The sequence below is a fragment of the Dama dama genome, chromosome 17 (assembly GCF_033118175.1).
Source record: "Dama dama isolate Ldn47 chromosome 17, ASM3311817v1, whole genome shotgun sequence".
Lineage (NCBI taxonomy): Eukaryota > Metazoa > Chordata > Mammalia > Artiodactyla > Cervidae > Dama > Dama dama.
Window position 1 is genome coordinate 15,538,237 of NC_083697.1, and position 24,186 is coordinate 15,562,422.

Sequence of the window (24,186 nt, forward strand, 5' to 3'; positions counted from 1 at the left end):
AATGATACTATTTCAAATTAGAAAGCTGCATAGTTTAGGTATATATTCAGGGAAAAGATTACTGAGTGTCACTGAACAGGCTTTTATCGGATGACATTCTTGAATTTTCCACTCTGGTCAGCTCTCAACTTAGCAGCCTTCAAGCAGTGAGTTCAGGACATATAGAGTGAATCCATTTATGAGTCATTATAGTTAATATATCTCATGAGATTAAGTTTAACCTAATCTTCCTGCTAATTTTGAACAAGTGACATTATAAGTGTTGGTTAGTATACCTTATGTGTTTTTCATTAATATGTTCTTAAGACATGCTGCTAATTTATAATACTACACGTAATATCTATGTCAATTGCATTACTTGTTTCTGAAATATTAGAATACCTTATCCCTCTTTTCAGGTCTACCTGGAAGCCAAATTAAAATAATACATTTTGTTGCTACACAGACTTTCTTGCATCAGCCAAAAGTAACAGAAAGTCCAAATCAGCACTGGTTTCGGCAAAATACAAAAAAATATATTTTTCTCTCAGAAAATTGAGAGTTAAATTGAGTAAGTTAAATTGAGGCAGCAGCCTCAGGGCTGGAAATGTACCCAACTGTTCCAGTGAACAGGCTTTTTTAAACCGATTGTTGTAAGGTCTCCCTTACTCAGTATGTTGCTGGTTGAGAATTGCTGTGTCAGCTGTAACTTTCATATCCACATTACAACCAATAAGAAGAAATAAAAGAGCAATAGTGGACATGCTTCTTCCCTTTAATGACTATTTTTTCTGTAAGTTGCACAAACATTTGCATTCTGTTGGAATACAGCATCGTTACATAATCATTACTATTTGTTAAGGCAGTAGAAAGTAAAAGCTACATTCTGAAAGGCCAGGTGTTCAACTAGGACATTTTGAAAGAGATAATGGTTTTTAGGGAATCTCAAAAGAAAAATTTTATCATTTAGGTATTTTATAAATTACAGTCACAATGCCTAATATCTGCAATGGGAAAGGCATGGGCAGTTACGTTGGAACACACTGAATCTTTGCTCAAGACTGTCTGTATCCTAGAGATTGCTTAGATGGGTACTTCCAACATACAACTCTACTCAAAGCTACTATAGTTAAGCAAGATCCATTGGGACCAATATATTTTTACTATACACTAGGATTTTTTTCTATCTTTTTTTCAAGCTTTACTGAGATATAATTGACACATAGCATTGTGTAAGTTTTAGTTGTATTATGTGAAGATTTAGTACCAAATGTGTTGTAAGATGATTACCAAAATTAGAATAAGATGTTAACACATGCTTTACCTCACATAATTACTATGTTGCTGACTTTGCTGTTATTGTAAACACATTAAAGCTCTACTTTCATAGTAACTTCTGGGTGTGTGTATATATCAGTTCAGTTCAGTCAATCAGTCATGTCTGACTCTCTGCAACCGGATGGACTGCAGCATGCCAGGCTTCCCTGTCAATCACCATCTCCCAGAGCTTACTCAAACTCATGTCCATCAAGTTGGTGATGCCATTCAACCATCTGATCCTCCATCATCCCCTTCTCCTCCTTCCTTCAATCCTTCCCAGCATCAGGGTCTTTTCCAATGAGTCAGTACTTCACATCAGGTGGCCAAAGTATTGGAGCTACAGCTTCAGAATCAGTCCTTCCAATGAATATTAAGGACTGATTTCCTTTAGGATTGACTGGTTTGATCATCTGGCAGTACAAGTTACTCTCAAGAGTCTTCTCCAACACCACAGTTCAAAAGCATCAATTCTTCAGCTCTCAGTTTTCTTTATAGTCCAACTCTCACATCCATACATGACCACTGGAAAAACTATAACTTTGACTAGATGGACTTTTGTTGGCAAAGAAATGTCTCTGTTTTTTAATATGCTGTCTCGGTTGGTCATAGCTTTTCTTCCAAGGAGAAAGCATCTTTTAATTTCATGGCTGCAGTCACCATCTGCAGTGATTTCAGAGCCCAAAAATGTAGTCTTTCACTGTTTCTATTGTTTCCCCATCTATTTACCATGAAGTGATGGGACTGGATGCCATGATCTTAGTTTTTTGAATGTTGAGTTTTAAGCCAACTCTTTCACTCTCCTCTTTCACTTTCATCAAGAACATCTTTACTTCTTCTTCACTTTCTGCCCTAAGGGTGGTATCATCTGCATATCTGAGGTTATTGATATTTCTCCCAGCAATCTTGATTCTAGCTTTTGCTTCATCCAGCCTGGCATTTTGCATGAAGTACACTGCATAGAAGTTAAATAAGCAGGGTGATAAGTACAGCCTTGATGTACTCCTTTTGCTGTTGGGACCAGTCTGTTGTTCCATGTCCAGTTCTAACTGTTGCTTCTTGACCAGCATACAGATTTCTCAGGAGGCAGGTAGGTGGTCTGGTATTCCCATCTCTTGAAGAATTTTCCAGTCGTGATCCACACAGTCAAAGGCTTTGGTGTAGCCAAAAGAGCAAAAGTAGATGTTTTTATGGAACTCTTTTGCTTTTTCTATGATCCAATGTATGTTGGCAATTTGATCCCTGGTTTCTCTGCCTTTTCTAAATCCAACTTGAATATCTCTGGAAGTTCTTGGTTCACACATTGTTGAAGCCTCACTTGGAGAATTTTGAGCATTACTTTGCTAGTGTCTCCTGCATTGCAGTGGATTCTTTACCCACTGAGCTATCAGGGAAGCCCATGTGTGTATGTATACACACACACACACACACACACACACACACACTATATCAGAAGATTAGATCACAATCTTGATAAAATATCTGGACTCCCATGTTCACAGATGCATTATTCACAATAAGATGTGGAAACAACCTGAATTTCCAGGGACAATGAATGGGTAAAGGAAATGGCATATATATATGTGTGTGGGTGAAGGAGACCCACACTGAAGGAGACTTGTGAAGATCAGATAGAAGATGAAAGTTGAGACCAGATAAAAGGTTTTATACATTTTCTCAAATAAATTAGACTTCATGATTTGATTATTGAAAAATTTGCATGATAAATTATGAATTGAAGAAAAATATTTTTTAATTTTTAAAAATAAATAACTCTGGTAGTACTAAAGAATGTAACTGGTTTTAATAGTGGAGAGGCATGCACGAATAAATACCCTATAAAGCTAAGGAAGGTTAAAGCAGAGACAGTCATTTGCATGGGCCTGTGCAAGATGCTGCAGTGAGCGAAGTTGCTCAGTCATGTCCGACTCTTTGCAACCCCATGGACTGTAGCCCACCAGGCTCCTACATCCATGGAATTTTCTGGACAAGAGTATTGCAGCGGGTTGCCATTTCTTTCTCCAGGGGATCTTCCTGACCCAAAGAGTGAACCCGGGTCTCCTGCATTGTGGGCAGATGCTTTACCATCTGAGCCACCGGGGAATCAGAGGGGGTAACAAAATGTTCACATGTTTATAAGTTTTTATAAAATTTGAAAATTCAACCACAGTTTAAGTTAAAACTACTTGTCACCACATTGACTTTTATTTTTTCCCATTTCTCTTCCACATATCAGACAGTGATTCAGTTTTCTTGGGCATTTTTTCCATTAGTTCAAATTCTTGGAAGATATGGAGACATTTAACTTGAGTTGTATCAGGACATGGAGAAGGCAATGGCAACCCACTCCAGTGTTCTTGCCTGGAGAATCCCAGGGACGGTGGCGCCTGGTGGGCTTCCGTCTACGGGGTCGCGCAGAGTCGGACACGACTGACGACTTGGCAGCAGCAGCAGATCAGGACAGGGCTTCCCAGGTGGTGCTAGTGGTAGAGAACCCTCCTGCCAAAGCAGGAGACATAAAAGATGCAGGTTTGATCCCTGGGATGTGAAGATCTCCTGGAGGAGGGCATGGCAACCTACTCCAGGATTCTTGTCTAGAGATTCCCATGCACAGAGGGACTGGCAGTCTATAGTCCATGGGGCTGCAAAGAGTCAGACATGGCTGAAGCAACTGAGCAAGCGTGCATGATCAGAACCAGAATGTAAGCACAGAATGTGCATGGTTTGTTTAACACTGAGTTTAACCAGAGACCTAGTGAGAAAGAGCTGAGGGATCACAGTGGAACTTCTTTAGTCCTCCAGGTTCTTTCACAGTCATTTGCAATACTGTGATCAGAAAAAAATATTATATTTTGTACATACCATAAAGAAAACCAGTCAACATCAGACATCATGATGGAGCAAAAAGAGTAGACAAACCACCGCCCATACTCAAATAAAGGAGTAATTTTTTTTTAATGGAAATATATTGTCATTGATAGTTGTCCTTTCAGATGATTCTGAGTGAGGCACACTGGATAGAAACCTCTGTGGACTAAAGAGAAGGATCAAAGAAATAAGTGGGATTTGGTTTGAAATGAGTGTTATCATGGCTTTTATGACTTGTTGTGTATCTATAATTTCCCAACTACCCTAGAAGTTGCTGTCTCTGAAAAGAGAAAACTACAGGTGGGGAAGTGCAGAGGTGCTGTTAATTATTTCTTTCTGCATGTTTCAACCACAAACTTACTGACTTAAAACACAAATTTATTATTTGAGTTTCAGAAGTCTGGGCACAGCTTAGCTGGATTCTGTGCATAATGTCTCACCAAGCTGCAAAGTATTGGTGGGAGATAGAGTCCATCTGGAGGCTGGAGGAGGACAGAATGCCTTGGCTCACATGGTGTTGCCATCAGTCAGTTCCTTGTGGTTTAAGATTCATAGTGCACTGCTTCATCACAGGCAGTGAGGGAGAGAGACAGAGAGAGAGCGGAGACTAGCAGGATGACACTACCCTTATGTAATCACACACATACCTGCACCTATCACATCACCTCGGCTGCATTGTACTGGCTAAAAGTAAGGCACTGGTCCCTAACATTGCAAATACCATTAAGGTGAGTTACGGCTTAAAGTCTATTGACCAGAGGATCCACTCCTCTCTTTGTGAACAATGCTGTGAGTGATTTAATGTAGGCTTCCTGTTGGGCAAATGACTCTCCAAAAAGAAGTCAGCCCAGCCAAAGACAGTAGAATAATAATAGCTTGGAAACTTGTAATAGTAGCTAATGATGATAGGGTCAACCAGTTAGGATTGCTAATAAATGTAAAACCAAGCACTTGAAACATTGAAAATGAAGAGAAACATCTGCAGTTTCTCTTGCAGTTTCAATCTATGCCATGCTAAATTAAATACCTTAGAAAACTTTACTAAATATAATGATAAAGTCTGTGAATATCTTTTTTTTTAAGATTTTTAAATTTAAGGAGGAAAGTCAAACATTTACTGTTATAAAAATACTTATTCTTCTCAATATATTAAATTTATTAAATTAAAAAAAAGCAAACTATAAAGCGCATTTCTTTGCCAGCAAATACTATTGAAATATACATGGAAAACTTTGCAGAGAATATGAAAAGTACTAGAATACCAAGTTACAGTAATTTACAGTATGAAACATTTGCTACCTAGTTGAAGAATTTTCAGATACTCCCAAAATATCTGAGTTTATGGTATTTTCTGGATTTGGTTTCAATAATAAAATATTCTACAAATTGCCTTTTTAGTGACATATTAAAGGAAAGTGAAAGTTGCTCAGTCGTGTCCAACTCTTTGTGACCCCATGGACTATACAGTCCATTCTCTAGGCCAGAATACTGGAGTGGGTAGCCTTTCCCTTCTCCTGGGGATCTTCTCAACCCAGGGATTGAACCCATGTCTCCCACATTGCAGGTGTATTCTTTACCAGCTGAGCCACAAGGGAAGCCCAAGAATACTGGAGTGGGTAGCCTATCCCTTCTCCAGCGGATCTTCCTAACCCAGGAATTGAACCAGGGTCTCCTGCACTGCAGGCAGATTCTTTACCAACTAAGCTATCAGAGAAGCCCTATTAAGGGAAAAAAAGTACTGACAAAGAATATAGTTAAAGACTTCTTTAACAAAAGTCAGTGTTTGGGTTAAAAACTATGCATGGATAACCACTGATGAAATGGTCAATTTAACTTGGCCAAAGGTTGTGGAATATGGTCCAGAGTGAGCACTAGAGCATTATCTGAAAATTTTACAATGAATTATTCATAACCTAGTTGATGCAGAAAGTAATTAGTTTTGTCAATTGCTAGCTTTGTGACCAGAAGAGATTATTTAAAGTCACTAAGGGCTCCAGTTCTCTTGTATGTCAGGTGGGAACATTACTTATCTTAAGTACATGATAAGTGGTGACATACTTAGCATAGTGCTTGGATTGTGGCAGGCACTGTCCATCTCCACAGCTACCCATCACTTACCTTTTCACTGCATTGCACATCTGCATCTTTGGTCCACCCACATAGCAGACCAGAAGTGTTGGTGAATTAGGCCCCTTGTGAGAAGCCAAACCAGGGATATACTAGAGTGGGTATGTAAAAACCTCAGTGTTCTCATTTCTTGATTAGTATAATTCAATTCATTAAATATTTCAACTCTGTTTAGGAACTATTAGGTCAGTTAAGTCGCTCAGTCAAGTCCAACTCTTTCTGACTCCATCAACTGCAGCATGTCAGGCTTCCCTGTCCATCACCAACTCCTGGAGCTTGCTCAAACTCATGCCCATTGAGTCAGTGATGCCATCCAACAATCTCAACCTCTGTCATCCCCCTCTTCTCCTGCCTTCAATCTTTCTCAGCATCAGAGTCTTTTCTAGTGAGTCAGTTCTTTGCATCAGGTGGCCAAAGTATTGGAGTTTCAGCTTCAGCATCAGTCCTTCCAAGGAACTATTAAGTACCCCATAGTAAAAGAATGGATACTAATGGAGCACTCTATGTATGTGTGTATTTGTTTTATCGCACTTGCCAAGGAATGCACATGGAAATGTTTATGTAGTCACATTAAAATGATAACTTTACTAGATATTTGTTGTTCTTGCTTTCTTCTTTATATATAATCTAACTTCTTTTTCATTTAAACAAACTTGTGTATGTATTGTAATAAAGTTCACTGAAGTCTCTTTTTGAAGCAGGCTATATAAAAATTGGATAGACAGTAGAAGGTAGGTAGAGGAAAGAAAACAAAAGAAGGAAATAGTAAGACTAACTATTTGTAGATTTTTCCCAGGTCCTGGGAATCCTGAGATATGAAACGTGAGACTTTGGCCAGATAATATCAGATTTCCTGGGAGGGCAAGAAGAGGAGGTTGCATTCAGTCACTGGCCAATCAGTCAATCAGCCAAGCCTATGTAATTAAAGCTGAATAAAATCTGAGCCACACAGATAGAGTGTACTTGCTGGTTGGCGACACATGCTGATGTGTCAGGAAAGTGACACATCTTGAGGACAAAGAAGCTCCATGTTTGGAACCCTCCTATCCTCACCCTTTAGTCTCTTCATTTGGTTGATCGTGATATGTATCCTTTATAATAAAATGGCATTCATAATTATAGCACTTTCTTGAGTTCCACGAGTCATTCTAGAAAATTATCAAATCTGAGAGGACAGTGAGAATCACCAAATTTGTAGCCCACTAGTTGTGTAGGTGTCTGATGAAACTCAGAGCTTTCAGCTTCACCTCCTCTGAAGAGGAGAGTCTTCTGGAGACTCAGAGGTCAACCGGAGAAGTCTACACTAAATCCAGGTAGTTAGTTAGTATTAGAATTACATCACAGAATGTAATAAAAATGAAGAGCAGAAAAAAGGCAAAATTGTGTTTAGAAAATAGCAAGAAAGAAGGAGATAGGTATAGACCAAAACAGTGGGAGCTAAGAGTAGGCAAAATATGGAGTTTGAATGTTGTTCCTAAGTGCAATAGAAAGCTTTTTAAAAATTTAAAGCAGGTAAAAAATGGAAATAGAATTATGGTTAAAACATTACCCTGGATGCTGTGTGAAAAACTGGGCTACAACGATCGTCCAGTGAAGATAATCCTGGCATGGACTTGTATAGTAACAGTGGAAATGGAGATATTGGAATTTATGTTGGTCTTAAAGCCTGGTTGGATGAGGAGTAAAGAAACTGAGAGGAGACAAAGGGCTATTTATTCTTAGGTATTGACCTGAACTGCCAATACAGGTGGAGAAGGAAATGGCAACCCACTCCAGTGTTCTTGCCTGGAGAATCCCAGGGTCAGGGGAGCCTGGTGAGCTGCCGTCCATGGGGTCGCACATGACTGAGTCTGACTCCGACGGAGTCGGACACGACTGAAGCGACTTAGCAGCAGCAGCAGCCAATAGAGGAGACATGAGAGAGAGATTCAGCCCCTGGGTAGGGAAGATCCCCGGGAGGAGGGTGTGGCAACCCACACCAGTATTCTTGCCTGGAGAATTACATGAAGAGAGAAGCCTGATGATAGGCTACAATCCTCACAGTCGCAGAGTCAGACACAACTGAACAGACAGGATGAATACATACATTGGCCTGAAAGTACTCAGATGGAAAAAAAAATGAGGGCAAGAACTGACCTATTAGGAGAGATGAAGAGAATTTTGTGTATCTTAAGATGGTTTATTGTGGCAGCAGATTGATGACTTCGCCAAATATTTTTACATCCAGATTTTTGGAAACTGTGAGTATGTTACTGTATATATTAGTGGGGAATTAAGGTTTCAAATAAGTTGACATTAAAAATAGAGAAATTAGCATGTATTATCTGGATGGGTCCAAGGTAATTATGGTTTTTTAAGAGTGGGAGAGAGAAGTACAAGAGAGAGAAGGAGAAAGATGGCACAGTGAGGACTCAACTCAATGATGCTGACTTTGCATATGGTTAAGTGGGACATAATCCGAGGAATGCAGGTGGCTTCCAGAAAGGCAAGGAAATGGATTTTCTCAGAAAACCTCAAGAAGGGAACTTAACACTATGGATAGCTTGATTTTAGCCCAGGAGGAAAGTGTGATAGAGTTCTAATCTACAGAAATACAATATCATTATGTGGTTGAAATCAGTAAATTTGTGGTAATTTTTTACAGCAGCAATGGAAAACTAATATACCTATTAATCATACAATTGGAGGTTTTCAGAAAGAAGTTATTTTATAAATATTTAGTTCAGAGAAGGTTGGATAAAGAGATGCAGACACAAGGGTCAAGGACATATTGACAAAAAGGGAGATGGACAGAGGAGAGGCTAATTTAGATAATACCTAGGTTAAGATAGTACAGCTTAACATTGTGGCTGTCTAATACTACACAGTTACTGTGTACCACAATGAGGGGATTACTTAAGGTACGTTTTGTGTCAAGTGGCACATGTGAAAACTTACTGTAAATGCTGATGTATTTTTTACATTGTGAATTATTTTGTTTAAGGTATTCAAGTTTATATTTTCATCTAGTACAGTTTTTAACATGGAAGTGAGCATCAGAATGCAAATAACTGAGAAAAGAAGAGAAACTCAAGGCAAAGGAGAAAAGGCAAGATATACCCATCTGAATGAAGAGTTTCAAAGAATAGCAAGGAGAGATAAGAAAGCTCTCCTCAGTGATCATGCAAAGAAATAGAGGAAAACAATAGAATGGGAACGACTACAGATATGCAGATGACACCATCCTTGTGGCAGAAGGCGAAGAAGAGGAACTGAAGAGCACCTTGATGAAAGTGAAAGAGGACAGTGAAAAAGCTGGCCTAAAACTCAACATTCAAAAAACTAAGATCATGGCATCCAGTCCCATCAGCTCATGGCAAATCAATAGATGGGGAAACAATGGAAACAGTGACAGACTTTATTTTCTTGGCCTCCAAAATCACTGCAGATGGTGATTGTAGCCATGAAATTAAGACACTTGCTCCTTGGAAGAAAAGCTATGACCAACCTAGATAGCATATTAAAAAGCAGAGACATTAGTTTGCCAACAAATGTCCAACTAGTCAAAGCTATGGTTTTCCCAGTAGTTATGTATGGATGTGAGAGCTGGACTATAAAGAAAGCTGAGTGCCGAAGAATTGATGCTTTTGAATTGTGGTGTTGGAGAAGACTTTTGAGAGTCCCTTGGACTGCAAGGAGATCCAACCAGTCCATCCTAAAGGAAATCAGTCCTGAATATTCATTGGAAGGACTGCTGAAGCTGAAACTCCAATACTTTGACCACCTGATGTGAAGAACTGACTTATTGGAAAAGACCCTGATGCTGGTAAATACTGAAGGTAGGAGAAGGGGATGACAGAGGATGAGATAGTTGTATGTCCACTGACTCGATGGAATATGAGTTTGAGCAAGCTCTGGGAATTGGTGATGGACAGGGAGGCCTGGCGTGCTGCAGTCCATGGGGTCACAAAGAATGTGACACAACTGAGCGATTAAACTGAATTGAACTGAAGCATCAGAAAGTAATTAACATGGAGGTTTAGATACAAAAGAAAACTTTAAGAATGTATTCTATCTTAGGAAGATTGGATGATTTTTTGTTTTCTTTTTCTTCTTAGACATAATTTCATACTTCTTGAAAACTACTGAAGAAATTCCAAGAGAGAACTGATCAAGTACAAGTATCAACAATTTTCTATTTGCCAAACAATAATTATTACTCCTCAAAGGATTACAAAATGTATATGAATGAATTTTTTTTTTATCATTTCTGGACTCTGCCTTGTCAGTTATTTTGAGAGATGATAAAAATTATTCCCTACAAATTATCAGCAATTAGAGTCCATTTCCCTGTGTTTGGTACACATATTTCATATTATGCTATAGCGACATTATAATTGACTAGTCAAAGTGTTTAACCAATTGTACTTTGAGGGTTATTTTCCCTGGCTATAGAAGTATCTTATTGAGACAATAATGAATTCTGCGGAGCCAATCTTATTCTCTCCGGTTGAAAAGACTTTATTATTTATCACAGATAGAGAAAGGCAGTTTTCTTCACTGAAAAAAGGAAATTAAAGTGAAGTGGAAAAAAAGAGGATTGCTGGAGCAAAAATTTGAGAGAGCTGCTTCGTGAGAACAAAGAGGGCTGTGAAGAGAAGCTGGCCTTTTACAGTCAGATGTTGCCTTTCACTGGTATCTGTTAAATTTAAAGACACCATGAAAATTCGGTGACATTGCATTCAAATGCCTTTAGACCTCTCTTTGGATACAAAACGTAGGTTTCATGTAGCTTTTATCTCTCCAAGCTAGTGGAGACTAGGGCAACGCTGTTTGTGCCTCAGAGCACTGTGAGTTAGTTACAGAATCCAAATGCAGCCACAGAAGAACTTGGGCAGCTTATTTTCAGTTGTACTTTTTAACTGCAATGGTTTAGTATTTCTTCATACTAAAAATTCGCTGCTATATAGATAGTTTACTCAAATCCAGTCGCATTATTTATGCACTATCAAAATTAATTTTTTAACCTCATCTATCAAAGCATTTTTAGCATTTGCAAAAAATCTTGAAACACTCAATCATAGGAGGAGCTTTGAGCAAAACGTGAGTGTAACTCATAATACTTATTTATCATGAGAGGTCTGCTTTAATGAAAAATGAACTCTTTTTGCATAGTATTCCTGGTTCTGGAATATCCTCAAGTGTTGTGAAAGTAAAAGCACACCGCCTCGCCTCCCTCAGAGGTGGAGGGTTTTACTTCATCTCTCTCCTGGACAAGGGTCCTTTTCTCTTTGTTTTCATTTCTTTGTTTAATGAGACAATGCTACTTGAAGCACATATTTAAATATATAATTTTCAAAGCTTGAATAAATATTTTAATTTCTTTAACCATTAAAATATTGAGAATGTTCATTATTCCCCAGTTTCCTTTTGTTTCTTTGCAATGCCTCCCTCTTGTCTCTATAGCCAATCTGCAGGGAACAACAGATCTGCTTTGTCAAAGTGGATCAGTGTATATGATTTCAAATTTCATATGAAAGAATTTATAGAGTATGTATCTTTAATTTTGTTCTTACTTTTTTTTACTCAGATACTTTTTTTGAAATTCATTATGTTGCAGCAGGAATCAATACTTAATTTATTTTTAGTGCAGTGCAGTATTCTATTGCGTGTTATTGTTGTTGTTCAGTCATTAAGTCGTGTCTGACTCTAAAGTATGGAAACCTTACAATCTATGTGTCTATTCCATATGTTGATGGATATTACAAATAATATTGCTGTGTGGTTATAAATAAGTTGCATTTGCCCAGGGATTGATGATGTCGAATATGTTTTCATGAGTTTGTTGGTCATCAATCTTTGGGAAAGTGTCCAAATCTTTTGTCCATTAAAAAAAAATTGGATCATATTTTTTATGAAATTTATTATATTCATTAAGAGTCTGAGCTTCTAAAATTCTTTCTAAAGGCCATATTCTGGATACAAGCTCTTTATGAGACACATGATGTACAAAGAGCAAATATTTTCTCTGTCTGTGGCTTGTCTTTTCATTCAACTCTGAAGGGAGAAAACAAGTGTCAAATTTAAATTCTATAAATCTACACTATGCACTTCCTTCTCAGGAATACTCAGGAGTAAAATATTATTACATCAAACAACCACGATGATAGAAATTTGGATAATTAGAAGCTATAAGCTGTTTAATGACAGGGCATAGTTTGATCTCTGAAATCCAGGCATCTTAAAAGGTTGATTTGTTCAAATAATACTTCCAAGGAGAATTTTTCAATAATAGAAAATAGAACAGAGTTGTACATTTTTTATACAGCCTCCACATTTGACAAGAAATAAGACTGACATTTTGAGAATATTCTCAATTTGATATCAGCTCTAAATTTATGAGTTTGAATTGTTTTGCACTTCTCTAGCTGCAAAAGGAGAAAAAATATATTCTCTTTTTGAGACTATTTTTCACTATCAGTATTTTCAAGACTAAGCAATGGAATTCCACAGTTAACACTAAAGGAAGATAACAGGTCTAAAACTAGTACATTATTGGAGCCTGGTAGCTCCCTGAATTAAGGAGATAGAACTCCATGTCTTGTGAAGCCAGGGTGGGTAGAATTTGCAAGACAGAGTACTGCAGAAAAGAGGGTTACCCAAGGAAAGAAGTTCAAATATATTCAGAAGGGCCTCCTTGAATATTCAGTTGATTACTAATTGGAGAATGTAGTAAAGACAGTCTCTGGTGCCAGGGAAAGGACTTCTCCAAAAAATTAGAGGTAAGACTATCTGGCATTGAAGAGAATATGGAACAACACGTGTTCTTAACAACCAAAGTAGAAAACTTTATAATCCGGGGCGGGGGGCGGCAGTTGGAGGGACGGTGGGTTACAGTATTAAGCAGGATACTGCCACAAAAGTGGGAGAGAAAATAATCCTAGATGAAACATAGTTCTAATCCAGTCTAGAAAAGATTAAAAGCAAGATTCAAATGGTAAAACTATTATCAAAAACTTAACCATATTCCGGAACCAAGCTCAAAAATATAGTAACACAAAAATATTTTAGTTAAGAATCAAGGTAAAATTCAGAATGTCTGGTAACCCCCAAAATGACCAGATATGAAAAGGAGGAAAAGAGAAAATCTAATGAGGAAAAAATAAAAACTGACCCAGAATTACGCAGATGGTAGAAATTTTAAAAAAGAGCAAACTTTAAAACACTGATTATGAAAATATACATTATGTCCATGTTGGTTAATTTGGTCTTTGGCAGTTTCCCAACTTTTAAAGTTATTTTTTCTTTGTGATTAACATCATGTTGATGTATATTGCTGATGTAAGCTTATGATGTGTTTCTAATTATGGAAAAGTTGTCATAATTTTTAGCATTCAAAGTGAAAAAGAAACCATATTCTCTAAAGGACAATGAATTGGCCTCGCTATTTATTTACGTCTACCAGCATTTACCTAGCTACTCATGTTTGAAGCACAGCTAGTTTTGTAAGAGAGGGGAGAAAATTTTCCTTTCACCCCTTTGAATTATGGACTCTGGGCTGAGAGAACAAAATTTCTCCCTGTAGATCATCTACACACTTTACGGGCAGGGAAGCCTGGCATGCTGCAGTCCATGGGATCTCACTGGAGAGTCAGACTGCTGAGCAACTGAACTACAACAGTTTAAGCTCCTTGATTCTGCAAGGTGACAAGAAGGTGGGCTTAGGGCTTAAGTTTCTTCTGAATCTCTACTATTCTTTTTGGTTTGGGACAAATAATGTAATTCCTCCAATGCACCTCATCCACAAAATGGAAATCATAATACTTGTTAAAGAAAATAAATAATATAAAAAAACCTAGAACATAATAGGAACTTATTCAATGTCAACTTTTAGGGAAAATGATGTTGAAGAAGTGAGCATGCATAGTTAAAGAAATGAAAATTGAATTTGTTAAATATGTTTAAGCAGAAGCCATATGTTCTTTTCCTGTTTGGCTATTATTTGTGTGTGTGTGTGTGTGCATATGTGTAGTCGATTTATCATTTATTTTATCCTCCTTTCAAAAATTCTAATTTAAAAATGTAGACTGTTAGAATCAATATTTTACTATGGTGAGAACTTACTACTTGACTTCTGTGTTTGGAAAAGGTACAGTAAAATTTTAAACTCCTTAAAACTTTTGCTATTTGGTTCATTGTTAGGAAATTCAATGATATGTGAGTTGGTGCTCTATATAATGTACAAAGCAGTATATAAAGTATAAACAATCTTCACAGTACTTATTAATTTTAACAGTACGTGTTAACATTTTTCACTATGTTAATTTTAATGAAAACAATTAAATAAATGTTATCTTATGTGGAGCACCATGACTCAATAATCCCTGCAGGTGCCTACCAAGAACACTTGATGCTAACATATAGCAGCTTTTCTTTCCCACTTACCATTCCATTAGACAGAGTAATAGGTGGCAGTGTAGGTATTACATTTCTAGGGGAAATGGAGATTAATTAGTAAAAAAAATATTACACTGATATTAATCTCACAGTCATATTGATAGTTACTTTAAAAAATAGGATTAATGAATAAATCATACTAATCTGACCTAAAAAATGGATTCAGTTACTTTGCTTTGAAAGGGTCATTTCGTTAATCCTACAAGTGCTTATCAATTCATAAAATACTAAATGAAACATTATTTTCATTAGCTCTTTTCACAGCCTTCTTGGGTGATTATCTAGAGCTAGTCAGGTTATGTGATTATTTTGCTTCTATATAAGGCAATGTGAAATTTATAAAATTTATTGGGTATTTTAAAGACTGGTAATTTAATAATGTTAGTAGCTAGTGCATGCTTGATTCAGAAGATAGACTGTGGAGATTTTGTTATTCCTTACAACGGTTATCTAAAGGGGTCTGGTGAATTTAAAAAAAAATGTTTTCCAGGACCCCTCCCGCGCCGCGGGCTGGTGAGGAGATGGTGGCGAAAGTTTCCTAGCCATCCCCCTCCAACTTCTCCCCAGCGGGAGCTGGAGCTGGTTGGCCTGAGATGTGATTTCATTCTCTGCATTCAAAGGACATCCTTTCTGAGTCACTGTGAATAAATTTGAAATGATACTGTATATTTCCATCTGATGGAGAATTAGCTGAACCTTGGCTAAAGATTGCTGCCCTGGACGACTTCAGAATATTATTCGCCATGTCACCCAACAGGAGTCAGGACCCCACGGACTGAAGCACAGTGGCCTCGCCCAGATCTGGGACGACCTCAAGGCTGGCATCCAGCAAGTGTACGCCAGACGGAGCATGGCCAAGTCCAGACCCATGGAACTCTACCCTCACACGTGTGACTACCGCACGGGTGTTCACCAGTCCACCCAGGCTCGAGGGGCTGGTGTCTCTCCTAAATCCAAAAAGGAGCAGACGCCGGGGAGCTCAGTGTGTGGGCTTGGAATTGTACAAATGGCTTAAAGAATTCCTGAAGAATTACTTGACAAATCTTCCTAAGGACAGAGATGATTTTATGGATGAGAGTGTACTGAAGCTCTACTCTAAGCAGTGGGAAGACTACCGATTTTCAAGCAAAGTGCTGAACGGGATTTGTGCCTACCTCAATAGACATACGGTATGGAGAAGGACATGGCAACCCACTCCAGTACTCTTGCCTGGAAAATCCCATGGATAGAGGAGCCTTGTAGGCTACAGTCCATGGAGTCGCAAAGAGTCAGACATGACTGAGCGACTTCACTTCACTTCACTTCACTTCACCACGAATGTGATGAAGGATGGAGAGGAATCTATGAAATCTATTCTCTTGCATTGGTGACTTGGAGAGTATATCTTTTCAGGCCACTGAATAAAGAGGTAAAAAATGCTGTCTTAAAACTCACTGAAAAAGAAAGAAACGGTGAAGCCATCAAACAAGACTGATAAGTGGAGTTGTACATTCTTACGTGGAACTGGGACTAAATGAAGATGATGCCTTTGTGAAGGGCCTTATGCTAACAGTGTACAAAGAATCCTTGAATTTCAGTTTCCAGCTGACATAGAAAGATTTTTATACCGGAGAGAGTACTAAATTCTTGCAGCAGAACCCAGTTACTGAATTTGTGAAAAAGGCAGAGGCTCATTTTCTGGAGGAGCAGCGGAGGGTCCAGGTGTAGCTTCATGAGAGCAGAAGGAAGAGCTTGCCAGGAAGTGCCAAAAGGTGCTCGTCAAGAAACACCTAGAGCTCTCCCACACGTTCCTGAACCTGCTGGATGCCGACAAAAATGAAGATTTGGGTCGCATGTGTAATCTTGTATCTGGAATCTAGGATGGCCTGCGGGAATTGAAAGAACTCCTGGAGACACACATTCATAATCAGAGTCTTACAGCAATTGTGAAGTGTGGAAAGGCTGCGTTAAAAGACCCCAAAATATATGTACAGACAGTGTTGGATGTTCATAAAAAATACAATGCCCTGATGACGTTGGCATTCAACAACGATGCTGGCTTTCTGGCCTCACTGGATAAGGGTTGAGGTTGCTTCATAAACAGCATCGTTACCAAAATGGCTCAGTCCTCTAGTAAACCCCCCTAGTTGCTGACTTGATACTGTGACTCCCTGTTAAAGAAGAGTTCAAAGAACCCATAAGACGCAGAACTTGAAGACACACTCAACCAAGTGATGGTGGTCTTCAAATAAATCGAGGACAAAGACTTGTTTCAGAAGATCTACAGAAGAGGTTGTCTCTGCTGGCCAAGAGGTTGTCCATCAGAGCGTGCGAGCGACGATGCCGAGGCGAGCACGATCTCTAAGCTACAGGGAGCTTGTGGTTCTGAGTATACTTCTAAACTTCAGCGGATCTTTCAAGACACTGGTATAAGCAAAGATTTGAACGAGCATTTCAAACTCCGAGCCACTGGACTTGGATTTCAGTATGCAAGTACTGAGTTCCGAATTGCGGCCCTTTCAGGAGCCTTGTACGCTTGCCTTGCCATCGTAGCTGGAAGGGAGTTACTAGCAATTCACAGCCTTTATGCCAGCCGTCACAGTGGCCGAAAATGGACATGGTTATATCAACTGTCAAAAGGAGAATTAGTAACAAACAACTTCAAAAACAGATACACTTTGCAGGCATCCATAGTCCAGATGGCCATCCGGCCCCAGTACAACACCGAGGATGCTTACGCCATCAGCAGCTGACCGGGAGCACCCAGATCAAAACGGACTTTTTGGCAGAAGTCCCACAGGTTTTATTGAAGTCAAGTTATTGGTCTTGTAAGATGAAAATGCCAATGCTGATGAAGTAGAACTGAAGCCAGATACCTTAATAAAATTATATCTTGGTTATAGTAATGAGAAATGAAGGGTTAACTTCAATGTGCCAATGAAAACGGACCAGAAGCAGGAACAAGAAGCCACATACATAAACATCCAGGCAGATCGCAAACTACTGATTCAGGCGGCTTTTGTGAGAATTATGAAAGTGAGGAAGCTCCTAAAAACACCAGAGTTACTTGGAGACGTACTGACTCAGCTGTCCTCCAGATTCAAGCCCCGGGTCCCGGTTAATTAAGAAAGGCATTGACATTCTGATCCAGAAAGAGTATCTGGAGCGAGTGGGCGGGCAGGACGCCCACTGGCTTCACCCCAAAGGGTCTGAGCGCGGGCACAGCCCCGCGGCCCCGGGGAGGGGAGCCGAGTGCGCGGCCGCGGCGTCTGCGGACTCCTGCTCGGCCTGAGGCCCAGGCTCCCATCGCAGGCTGGGGCGGCTGGAGCTGCTTGGGATCGCCACACTTAATGTCTGTACATACGGACACCAACACCATGTAACCTGATTTAAGACCAGAGGGTGGGACCTTCGGCCCTGAGGGCTGCACGCTTCTGCATCCAAGTCAACCCATTGGCCACGTGAGCACCAGCTGCGGCTGCCGGCCGGGGCCCCTCTGAGGCCAGCAGTCCTGGAGAGCGGGTCTGAACTGACCCACGTGTAATCTGCTATGAAAAGCCACTCGTATAGTGTGTTTCATCTTTTAATGTGTGAAAATAAGGAAAATTAAAGGTTTTCTGTACAAAAAAAATATTTTCCACAAACAAGACATATGATTTCATCAAATCATTTATTATAGTCTGATTTCATATGACTATATTTAGTCATATAATATGAAGACATTTAACCAACTGGAATGGCAATTTATACTAACATCACAACTATCCACATTTTAGAATTTTTTGCAGAAGACTTCTATAACTAAGACTTCAAAATGTCAAATTTTGTTTATATGTGTATTTCAGTGACGTCTAAAACCATTTCCTTATAATCAAATATTTATACTTAAATATATAAATATTTAATTAGAAAAGTATATTAAGTGAGTAAAATAAATAACATATGAAATAAATTCAATTTGCCACCAAAGAGATGTTACTGATTCTACAGGAATTTTTTTTTTTTGGGGGGCACAAAATGTAAAGGGTTTTTTAAATTTTTTAAATTTATTTTAATTGGAGGCTAATTACTTTATAATATTGTGGTGGTTTTTGCCATACGGTGACATGAATCAGCCACGAGTGTACATGTGTTCTCCATCCTGAGCCCCCCTCCCACCTCCCTCCCCGTGCCATCCCTCTGGGTCTTCCCAGTGCACCAGCCCCGAGCACCCTGTCTCATGCATCGAACCTGAACCTGCGATCTGTTTCACATATGATAATATACATGTTTCAATACTATTCTCTCAAATAGTCCCACCCTTGCCTTCTCCCACAGAGTCCAAAAGACTGTTCTATGCATCTGTGTCTTTTTTACTGTCTCGCATAGGGTCATCCTTACCATCTTTCTAAATTCCATATATCTATGCTTTAATATACTGTAGTGGTGTTTTTCTTTCTGACTTACTTTACTTTGTATAATAGGCTCCAGTTTCACCCACCTCATTAGAACTGATCCAAATGCATTCTTTTTAATGGCAGAGTAATATTCCATTGTGTATATGTACCACACCATTCTTATCCATTCATCTTTTGATGGACATCTAGGTTGTTTCCATGTCCTGGCTATTGTAAACAGTGCTGTGATAAACATTGGGATACACATGTCTCTTTCAGTTCTGATTTTCTCAGTGTGTATGCCCAGGAGTGGGATTGCTGGGTCATATGGCAGTTGTAGTTCCAGTATTTTAAGGAATCTCCACACTGTTCTCCACAGTGGTTGTACTAGTTTGCATTCCCACAAACAGTGTAAGAAGGTTCCCTTTTTTCCACACCCTCTCCAGCATTTATTGTTTGTAGACTTTTTGATAGCAGCCATTCTAACTGGCGTGCAATGGTACCTCATTGTGGTTTTGATTTGCATTTCTCTGATAATGAGTGATGTTGAGCATCTTTTCATGTGTTCGTAAGCCATCTGTATGTCTTCTTTGGAGAAATGTCCGTTTAGATCTTTGGTCCATTTTTTGATTGGGTCGCTTCTTTTTCTGGAATTGAGCTGCAGGCGCTGCTTGTATATTTTTGAGATTAGGGTTTCTTTTAATTATCTTTAACATAGGCAAGGTTATTTGAGTCAATAAGTTTTTAAGGACTTCACACGTTCTGTTTTTTTCCACTGCCAATCACCACGGCTTGTGATGCACTGGAGGACTGTACCTGCACAGCAGAGACTGGGGGACATTAGTTAAAATGTCATCTCTGGTAAAAATAAGATATTGCTGCTTTTTGTTCTTTTTTTTGAATGCTATAAATACACATTTTATTGGATAGATGGTGTGTTATTCTAAAGTTGACTGTAAATGTAATAAATTCTTAACAATAAAAAATGTAATTTATTCTGCCATAAACTAAAAATGCCTTTCTGTGGGAAATCCACATCAAGTTATTATAAAGATACACTGAATTTCAGAACTCAGAAAATACTGGTAGAATTGTGTAGGCATGTATTTGTATAAAATACTAATATTTTGGAAGGAGAAATTTTTTGAAGCTTCTGTTGGCTATGACCCTGGAGTGGAAATGGCAACCCACTCTACTATTCTTGCCTGGAGAAGTCCATAGAGAAAGGAGCCTGGTGGGCTTCAATCAATGGCTCTGCAGAGATTCGGACATGACTGACTGACTGAGCACATTGGCTATAAAATATTTAAACATACAATTATGAAATAGTAATATAATGTACCATGACCCATCGTATTGGGTGACCCTACATAGCATGGCTTAGTTTCACTGAGTTAGGCAAGATGTGGTCCATGTGATTAGACTGGCAAGTTTTCTGTGATTGTGGTTTCAGTCTGTCTGCCCTCTGATGCCCTCTCTCAGCACCTACCATCTTAGTGGAGTTTCTCTTACCTTGGACATGGGGTCTCTCTTCACAGCTGCTCCAGCAAAGCGCAGCCACTACTGCTTACATTGGACGTGGGGTATCTCCTCACTGCTGCTGCTCCTGACCTTGGACGTGGGGTACCTCCTCTTGGCCACTCCAGGGCCTGTGCAGCCGCTGCTTGCCACCATACCAGAATATAATCAACTACTGTAAATCTCCTCCCATCTCTCGACTGGAATTCCCCACGTCTTCTGGTGCTGTGAAAAAAAAAAAGGCCTTGAAAGATCTTCACGACCCAGATAATCACGCTGATGTGATCACTCACCTAGAGCCAGACATCCTGGAATGTGAAGTCAAGTGGGCCTTAGGAAGCATCACTATGAACAAAGCTAGTGGAAGTGATGGAGTTCCTCTTGAGCTATTTCAAATCCTGAAAGATGATGCTGTGAAAGTGCTGCACTCAATATGCCAGAAATTTTGGAAAACTCAACCATGGCCACAAGACTGGAAAAGGTCAGTTTTCATTCCAATTCCAAAGAAAGGCAATGCCAAAGAATGCTAAAACTACCTCATAATTGCACTCATCTCACATGCTAGTAAAGTAATGCTTAAAATTCTCTAAGACAGGTTTCAGCAATATGTGAACCATGAACTTCCAGATGTTAGAGCTGGATTTAGAAAAGGCAAATGCACCAGAGATCAAATTGCCAACATCTGCTGGATCACTGAAAAAGCAAGAGAGTTTCAGAAAAACATCTATTTATGCTTTATTGACTATGCCAAAGCCTTTGACTGTGTGGATCACAATAAACTGTGGAAAACTCTGGAAGAGATGGGAATACCAGACCACCTGACCTGCCTCCTGAGAAACCTGTATGCAGGTCAGGAAGCAATAGTTAGAACTGGACATGGAACAAAGACTGTTTCTAAATCTGAAAAGGAGTACGTCAAGGCTATATATTGTCACCCTGCATATTTAACTTATATGCAGAGTACATCATGATAAATGCTGGGCTGGATGAAGTACAAGCTGGAATTGTCAGGAGAAATATCAATAACCTCAGATATGCAGATGACACTACCCTTATGGAAGAAAATGTAGAGGAACTAAAGAGCCTCTTGATGAAAGTGAAAGAGGAGAGTGAAAAAGTTGGCTTATAGCTCACCATTCAGAAAACTAAGATCATGTCACCAGTCCCATCACTTCATGGCAGATAGATGGGGAAACAGTGGAAACAGTGGCTGACTTTATTTTTCTGGGCTCCAAAATCACTGCAGATGGTGACTACAGCCATGAAATTAAAAGAGGCTTAGTCCTTGAAAGGAAAGTTATGACCAACCTAGACAGCGTATTAAAAAGCAGAGACATTACTTTACCAACAATGGCCCATCTAGTCAAGGCTTTGGTTTTTCCAGTAGTCTTGTATGGGTGTGAGAGTTGGACTATAAAGAAAGCTGAACACTGAAGAATTGATGCTTTTGAACTGTGATGTTGGAGAAGACTCTTGAGAGGCCCCTGGACTGCAAGGAGATCCAACCAGTCCATTCTAAAGGAGATCAGTCCTGGGTGTTCATTGGAAGGACTGATGCTGAAGCTGAAACTCCAATACTTTGGCCATCTGATGCGAAGAACTGACTCATTTGAAAAGACCCTGATGCTAGGAAAGATGGAGGGCAGGAGGAGAAGTGGACGACAGAGGATGAGATGGTTGGATGGCATCACCGACTCCAAGGACATGAGTTTGGGTGAACTCCGGGAGTTGGTGATGGACAGGGAGGCCTGGTGTGCTGCGATTCATGGGGTTGCAAAGAGTTGGACACGACTGAGCTACTGAACTGATCTGAACTGAATATAATGTAGTATTCTGATTGATTTATAATACTGAATGTACTAATTTCCTAGACCCACACTAATGAATTACCCAAACTGGGTGGCTTAAAATGCTTATGAGAGAAATATGTTCTCTCATAACTCTGGAGGCTAAAAGCTCTAAATCAAGGTACTTAAAGGGCTATGCTCTCTTCCTCTGAAGGCTCTAGGTGGGACTTTACTGATTCTTCTAGCTTCTAGTTGTTCCTTGGCTTGAAGGTGCACTTTCTTCCATTGTCACATGGCATTTCCCCCGTGTATCTGTGCCTCTGTCCAAATTTCCCTCTCCTTAAATATTTCCAGGTAGGCATGACACCAATTTTGAGGGGAAACTATTCAACTCAGTACATAAAATAACAAAATCCAAATTATAATGCTTAAAGGAAAGTTCAGTCTTCCCGGTTTCTAGTGAATTTTTTTTATTGCTGGTCTCATGTAAGGTTTTATCAGATCAATGGTAAAAATGTATTGTATGTTCAGCAGTGGTGGCTAATTTTGGTACATGGACTTAGTTGTTCATGGCTTGTGGGGTCTTCTCAGATCAGGGATTGAACCAGTGTCTCCTACATTGGCAGATGAGTTCTTTAGGGCTTTCCAGGGGGCACAGTGTTAAAGAATCTGCCTGCCAATGCAGGGGATGCACCAGATGCAAGTTTGATCTCTGGGCCAGGAAAATCCCCTGGAGGAGGGAATGACAACCCACTCCAGTACACTTGCCTGGAAAATTCGATAAACAGAGGAGCCTGACAGGCTACAGTCCATGGGGTTGCAAAGAATTGGACATGACTGAGCAACTGAGCTTGCATGAATGCATACATGCATAAAAGGAATGCATGCATGCAGCAGTGGTGAATATATCAATATGATGAAAAGCATGTAAGAATATAGGAATAATAAGGAGACATTTAAAATGGTGAAACTTAAATAATCATGTCTGTAACAATCACCTAGTATCTTGGAACCTTGGAAAAAAATAAAACAAATTAATGGAACTATTAATATTTTCTTCTCTAACCTTGGAAGTTGACTATAATAACAAAAGAGAAAAAAGTTATGTTTAAAGTAAGAAATTGTGAGTTGCTTCTAAAATTATATAAACATAATTTAGATAATCTAACATTAAAGTACTCCTTTCCCTAAAGCTGACCTTCTGATAGTCAATTCATTACATGGGACTGGTCAGACTTTAAGATATACTTTGTATAGCGTCATTAAATAACCTGAGATATTTTGTATTCATGAGCTTATTGAAAGATGCTTGTTGCAATTAGTGCTTTAAAGAGAGGAGAATTACCTCTGTCAATTATGTATCAGCTATAATCCATGTAGCTCTGAGCTAGCTGGATGAAAGTTATTTATAAGATTTGTAAAATGCAGCAGTAAAGTTACTTCATATCTGAGTGATTGGAATATGCCACTAGCAGATATTTTTTTCTCTCATAGCATTTGTGTAATAAATTAAAATATGGTACTTAATATATTCACAATAAATAACAGATCTATGTGAAACTTGAAGGTTATTATACCTGTTTTTAAAACCATGGGGGAAAATGTTTTAAGTTGAAATTGTTCCAAATAGTAAGGTAAAAATGAAAAAAGAAAAGATTTTAAAATAAAAGTGTGACATTTTAGATTCAAATATTTTTTTATACAATTTTTGGTTTGGCTTGAAATAATTTGAAATCTAGTGTACATCTAGTGTCAGATTAATTCAAAAGCAAAAAATGTTTTAAAGTATTTGTAAATTT

At 38.9% G+C, this 24,186-nt stretch overlaps 1 pseudogene; it reads left to right on the forward strand.

The window, feature by feature from the left end:
• Positions 1 to 9,173: 9,173 nt before the first annotated feature.
• LOC133071577 (cullin-1-like) lies at positions 9,174 to 17,998 on the forward strand (annotated as a pseudogene).
• The last annotated feature ends 6,188 nt before the right edge of the window (positions 17,999 to 24,186 follow it).